Genomic DNA, 7,280 nt, shown 5'->3' on the forward strand with positions numbered 1-7,280 from the left:
GGAAAAGCAGTGGCTTGTCATCAGGACTGGAAATGAATCTCTGGTGTTTTTACTAACACTTACTTTGCACAGAATGGTTCAATTTGCTGTTAAATTCTTATCCAGGGGAGTTCAGTAACAGCATCTTTAGCAGCAGTGGTTTAATTTCTAAATGACTTTTTGGAAGCTCTTTTGCTTCACTTGTTTCTGTTGTCTTGTTCTTTCATGAGATTGTAGCCATGCTGTATGTTTACAGCTCTGGTCCTAGAAGGTCCAAATTCTAGGTAGTTTAAGTATACTTGGTAGCACTGAAGGTACTCTGGGGGAAGCAAGTTTGCTTTGAATAGGACAAGATCAAATTCCTGTCTGTTTACAGGGGTAAATGCTAAAAAATGCTGTGTGACCTGTGGAGATTCAGTCTCTGTTCCTCAGAAACAGGGGGTTTGGCATTTCATGTTTGCTGCCTCCTGCCTGGGGGTGTTGAAGGCCAGGTTGGATGAGGCCTTGAGCAGCTGAGTCTGGTTGAGAGGTGTCCCTGGGCATGGTGTGGAGGTTGGAGCAGTTGATCTCTGAGGTTCCTTCCAACCTGAGCCATTCTATGATCCATTTCTCAGCAGTTCCAAATCACACTGCACTTCTTGGATTGTTTCTTGTAGTCACATTTTAAAGTCAGGTGAGCTCTGCTTTTGTGCTGCAGTCTGACAGTTTAATCATGACACCAATTTAGAGACAAATCAGCACTGGCTTTTAGCCACTGCCTCTAAATCCATGGTAATTGCTGCCAGACCTTGGTAAAATGAAAGGATCCTTCTTGGATGCTACCAGTACCAGTGGGTGTTGCTCCACAGCTGCCTCATAGAAGACCTAAAAGCCTGAACTAAATCTGGTGCTGGTCTCTTCTCTCAAGTACTGAGCATCAGGATGAAAGGAAATGAGTTTACATTGGGCTAGATGACCTTTAGAGTTTCCTTCCAACCCAAAGCTTTCTGTGATTCTTAGTTGTGCCTGGGGAGGTTTAGGTTGGCCATGAGGAAAAACTGCTTTAGTGAGAGAGTGGTGAGGGATTGGAAGAGACTGCCCAGGGAGGTGGTAGAGTCACCATCCCTGGGGGTGTTGAAGAAGCTGTAGCTGGATGTGATGCTTCAGGATATAGTTAAGTGGTCATACTGGTTGGATTATGATTGGACTTGATGATCTTAAAGGTCTTTTACAGCCTTTGTGATTCTATAAATGAGAACAAGGAGGATGTAATGAAAATGCTGCTGATATATTTGGATTGTAGTGATGTAAAGTGACTGAGTTGAAACTCTCTCTAAAGGCCTCTTTTGATTAGTTTTGTAGTGTCAGAATGTACCTTGCAATACAAGAAAGATGGAGACAGACTGTTTGCAAAGGCCTGCAGGGACAGGAGGAGAGGCAATGGTTTGAAATGGGAGGAGCAGATTGAGATTGGATGTGAGGAACAAGTTCTGACCATGAGGGTGGTGGAACACTGCAACAGGTTGCTCTATCCCTGGAGATCTTCAAGGTGATGCTGGACAAGACTCTGAGCAACCTGCTCTAGTGAAGGATGCAGGGGGCTTAGTTTAGATGACTTTTGGAGATCCCTTTCCACCCACACCATTCTGTGATTCTAACATGAGCTTGCAGTAGAGTGCAAGTTTTGTTTTGGCTCTCCTTGTTTCAAGGCTTCCTGCTCAGCTAGAGCCTATAGGAGCTATAGAGTGAGGCTGTATGCTCTGGCAGCACAGATGGAGTATTCTGTCATTAGGGCTGTTTGTTGCCTCTTGGAACACACAGCATATTTCTACCGTGGCATCAACAGTTTCTAAGAACTGAGGTCAAAATAAACAGGTTGCAGTCAGATCCAGGAACAGGCTGGGAAACAACTTAAAATTCCCTGATTAGACAGAAGTATATTCCTGGATATAATGGAGAGAAAGACATTTTTATAGTGAGGCCTCATCTTAATTTATGCTGGTTTATGCAGATTAGCGTAGATTTTTTCAGGGCTGCAGTTGGTGAGTCTTCTGTGGATGCTGGCATATAGCTGCAAAATTGACCTTACTGGAAGACAACAAACAAATTTAAGCTCAAAAACCTTGCACTGTTTCTCTCAGTATTTGCAGGATTTCAGCAGAGGGGAAGTGATGTCATCACGCACAAAAAAAAAAAAAAATTAAAAATGGTGATTTAATTAGGGTCCAGCAGGTCTGGGGGCATTCTGCTCCCCCTCTGCTCTGCCCTGGAGAGACCACACCTGCAATACTATGTCCAGTTTTGTTAGGGGAACTTGAACATCTCCTCTGTGAAGAAAGGCTGAGAGCCCTGAGGCTGTTTAGTCTGGAGAGGAGAAGGCTAAGAGGGGATCTGATCAATGTCTGGAAGTATCTGAGGAGTGGGTGTCAAGATGAAGGTGCCAGGATCTTTGTGCTGATGCCCAGTGACAGGACAAGGAACAAGGGTGTAAGCCAGAACACAGGAGGTTCCACCTCAACACGAGAGACACTTCTGTATGGTGAGGGTGCCTGTGATGGTTTGAAACTGTCTTTTTAATTTTTCCTTGCAAAGTTCAGAACAGAGAAAGTGAAAGAGTGTAAATAAGTCACTATTGGGTGTAAGAAAGCAAAATACTGATTGTTCTAAACACTTCCATTGGATAGATAGAAGTGTTTAAGAACTATTACCCAAAACAAAGTGGGCATTCTGTACATTCTGTGTTCTGCAGTGGGGGCAGTTGCTGGGCTGTCTGGCTGCTGTTTCTTCTTCTCTTCTGGCTGAAGATAACACGTACTGACCTTGGCAGCTAAGTTAACAACTTTCTGCTTAACTAACTGTGCTTCTCTGTCCAGGGGGTCTGGGGGGAAGCTCCTGGGAGAGAGAGAGGCCCCTTTGGGAGGGTCCCCTTGGGGGGAAGCAAAGGGAGATCGGTTGTGCTTTTCTGTTGATTGTATATATTTGTAAATGTTGTGAATTTTGTATGTTTGTACATATTCATTGCATTTCATCGTAGATTTTAGACTCTGCTTGTAAATACAGCCTTCATTTGCTTCCAGACTGAGCTAGCCTGGTTATTGTTGGTGGGGGGGAATTTCAGCTCACATTGACACACTTTTTATTTTTGGCGCCCAACGTGGGGCTCGATTGCTTGTATGATTTATTTCTGCTCAGATTAGGAAGCAAAATGAAGCTGTTTTGGATTCTGAGTCATTCTTTTTCATCTATTATCGGTGCAATTGTCTACAGATGGGCTGTTACCTGCATGATAGACAAGATTGTGAGATATGTGGCATATAAGTAATTTCTTTGGGTTAAGAACAAGTTACTGAATGTTGGTGAATTTTGTTGTGGTCTTATTGGGCTAAGAAGCTATGGTAACTCAGCTATGGATCTGCTAGCAGACACATTTGAGTTTGTTACTCCTCTTACAACTACAGAGGGTCTTTGGAACCAGTGGTACCCTAGATATCTTGTGCTAGCCTTAATTTTGTTGCTTCTTGGAATAATCATATGGCTACTGATAGCACTGTGTCAAGAAAGACATAAGGCTACTTGCTCTTCCAACTCTGCTGTGAATGTGAAAACCAATCCAGTAAATTTGGTGGCCACTGTAAGCAGAAAGCGTAAAGGAGCTGCAGGAGATGGTGCAGATGGAGATGAGGGTCCTTCTACTCAGGGTCCCTCTGTTAAGAAAGATCCTTCTGGTGAGGAAGAGAGGGTTAGCCTTAAAACTCTGGTAGACCTCTTGAGACCCCACATGGATGATGGAGATGTAGATCAGGATGTAGACCCTGGTAGATTAGCAACTGCTGGCAGAGCCTCTGAACTCAAGGAAATTCAACGGAGGATTACAACAGGATTATGGGGACAGCGACCTCAGGATGATGATGATGATGAGGAGGAGGAGGAGGATGACATACAGTCAGCTAATGCACCCAGACAGGAAATTAGACATGTGAGGAAGGATTACATCAGAGGAGATAATGAGCCAGTCCTGTCTTGGCTAGCCAGGTGTTTTGATATGGGAGCCCCAGCATTGGTGGTAGGTGACAAGTCGGCCTCTCAGTTGGGGATGCTCTCAAAGGATACAGGCATAGACAGGCACCTAGGCAAGTGCATTGGTAAAGTTTCTCTGTGGGCACGCCTCCTACTGGCAGTCTCGCTGAGGTACCCCAGCAGAGATGATTTACCATGGAACCCTAAGCCTTGGACCACAATAGCTGAGGGAATCAAGCATCTGAGAGAATTTGCTGTGAGGGAAATAATGTATGGAGATCATAAGACTCTGAATCCTGATGAAATTCCTGTTGGAACAGGCCTTGCCAAAAAGCTCATTAAGCTTGCTCCTCCTAATTATGCTACTATTCTGGCAAGCAGGATTGTGGCAAGAAATTATGGTGGAGTGCCTCCTACTATTGGCCATTTCACTGACCAAATGAGGCAATTGGAGGATAGTCTTGCACGTACTTCTTTGGTTTCAGCCATTGAAACTTTGTCTGGAGAAATAAAGAATTGCATGAAAGAGCTGAAGGAGGAACTTAAAACCTCCATATCCAGCTTGATGAAGGGGGATGATTCTGATTCCTCTTCCTCCAGATGGATACAAGTTTCAGCTGTCAGAAACAGATGTGTTCCAAGAAGGCCATTCCAAAACAGGTCAAACCAAAACAGACAGGAGAGGCAATCACGTGGCAATATCTGGATAACTCTGCGTGATCAGTTTGGTGAGAACATGAACAGATGGGATGGTCAACCAACTTCTGATCTTTTCAAGAGGTTACGGGAGCTGCAGAGTGGCAGAGCCTGAGGTAGCAATACCAGGAGGGTAGCTGTCGCTTCCTCAGTTTCCCAGAACAACTCTGATAGCTCCAACAGTGATCCTAATTCTGATGCTGGACGTTGTGCCAACTGTACATGTGGAGGTAATCCCCACCATTAGGGGTGCCCTGCCTTCTGCCAGGGGGAGATAAGGGATAATGGAGATAACAGAATCTATTGGGATGTGTACATCCAGTGGCCTGGCACTTCAGCATTTCAGAAGTACAGGGCCTTGGTTGACACAGGAGCTCAGTGCACCATAATACCATCAAATTATCAAGGGGGAGAATCTATAACTATTCAGGGAGTCACTGGTGGATCTCAAGAGTTGTTTAAGATAGAGGTTGATATAAGTTTAACTGGGAAGCAGTGGAAGAAACATACTATTGTAACAGGTCCTAATGCACCTTGTATTTTGGGAATTGACTTTCTGAGAGAAGGGCGTTTTAAAGACCCTAAGGGTTACAAATGGGCTTTTGGAATAGCAACTGTAGAAATTGATGGAGGAAAATTGAAGTTGTCCATTAGACCTGAGCTTTCAGATGAATCTGCAGTTGTGGGACAACATGAGATAGAGGATGTAAAGCTGCCGGTTGCTTCTCAAACTGTGCATCACAGACAATACAGAACCAACCGTGACTCTTTGGTGCCCATTCAAAACTTGATTCGTCAGTTGGAGAGTCAGAAGGTCATCAGCAAAACTCATTCACCTTTCAACAGTCCAATCTGGCCTGTGAGAAAGCAGAATGGAGAGTGGCGTCTGACAGTTGATTTCCGTGCCTTGAATGAAGTAACTCCACCCATGAGTGCAGCTGTACCAGACATGATGGAACTCCAATATGAGCTGGAATCCAAGCAGGCCAAATGGTATGCTACCATAGACATTGCTAATGCTTTCTTCTCTATTCCCATAGCAGAGGAATGCAGGCCTCAGTTTGCTTTCACTGGAGAGGCATTCAGTACACATTCAATCGTTTGCCCCAGGGGTGGATTCACAGTTCAACCATCTGCCATGCAGTGATCCATGATGCTTTGGAGAAAGGTGGAGCTCCAGAACACATTCAGTTCATCGATGACATCATCGTCTGGGGGGAGACTGCTGAAGAAGTCTTGGAGAAAGGTAACAAAATCATTGACATTCTCTTGCAAGCTGGTTTCGCTATCAAGCGAGACAAGGTGAAAGGACCTGCCAGAGAAATCCAGTTTCTGGGAGTGCAGTGGCAAGATGGTCGCCGTCACATCCCAATGGATGTGATAAACAGAGTCTCCACCATGGCAAATCCCACCAACAAGAAAGAAACTCTGCGTTTCTTAGGCATAGTGGGATTTTGGAGACTGCACATTCCTGGATACTGTCAGATTGTGAAACCTCTATATGATGTGACTCGAAAGAGAAATAGTTTCCAATGGGGTCCTGAGCAACAAGCAGCCTTTGACCAGATCAAGCGAGAGGTAGTCCAAGCGATGGGTCTGGGACCTGTCCGAACTGGTCCAGACATTAAGAACATTCTGTACACGGCTGTGAGTGACAATGGCCCAACCTGGTGCTTATGGCAAAGAGCTCCAGGGGAGACACGAGGACGTCCTCTTGGTTTTGGGGGTCGTAGCTACAGAGGCTCAGAGGCAAACTACACTCCAACAGAGAAAGAGATTTTAGCTGCTTATGAAGGAGTGAAAGCTGCTTCTGAAGTGATTGGAACTGAGTCACAACTTCTTCTAGCTCCTAGATTGCCAGTTCTGAATTGGATGTTCAAAGGCAAAGGTTCTTCACCACATCATGCAACAGATGCTACCTGGTCTAAGTGGATGGCTCTGATAACACAGCGAGCTCGAATGGGAAATCTCGAAAGGCCTGGTTTGGTGGAGGTGATCACAAACTGGCCAGAAGGCACAAGCTGTGCAAAACCTCCAGAGGAGAGAGTAACTCGTGCTGAGGAAGCTCCTCCTTACAGTGATCTGTCTGATGATGAAAAGAGATATGCTTTGTTCACAGACGGTTCCTGTCGTCTGGTTGGGAACAAGCGGAGATGGAAGTCTGCAGTGTGGAGTCCAACGCGCAGAGTTGCAGAAGCGAGAGATGGAGAAGGAGAATCCAGTCAGTTTGCAGAGGTAAAAGCTGTCCAGCTAGCTCTCAACATAGCTGAACGTGAGAGATGGCCAAAGCTTTATCTCTACACCGACTCATGGATGGTAGCCAATGCCTTGTGGGGTTGGCTGAAAGACTGGAAAAAGAATGGCTGGCAGAGGAAAGGAAAGCCTATCTGGGCTGCAGATCTGTGGCAAGACATTGCTGCTCGCATTGAGAGAATCCCAGTGAAAGTGAGACACATCGATGCTCACATTCCTAAGAGCAAAGCTACTGAAGAACAACAACACAACCATCAGGCAGATCTAGCTGCAAGAGTTTCCCAGGTGGACACAAACTCTGATCTTGATCCTGATCTTGACTGGAAACACCGAGGTGAGCTGTTCTTAGCTCGGTG

This window comes from Indicator indicator, chromosome 3 (assembly GCF_027791375.1).
Source record: "Indicator indicator isolate 239-I01 chromosome 3, UM_Iind_1.1, whole genome shotgun sequence".
NCBI lineage: Eukaryota > Metazoa > Chordata > Aves > Piciformes > Indicatoridae > Indicator > Indicator indicator.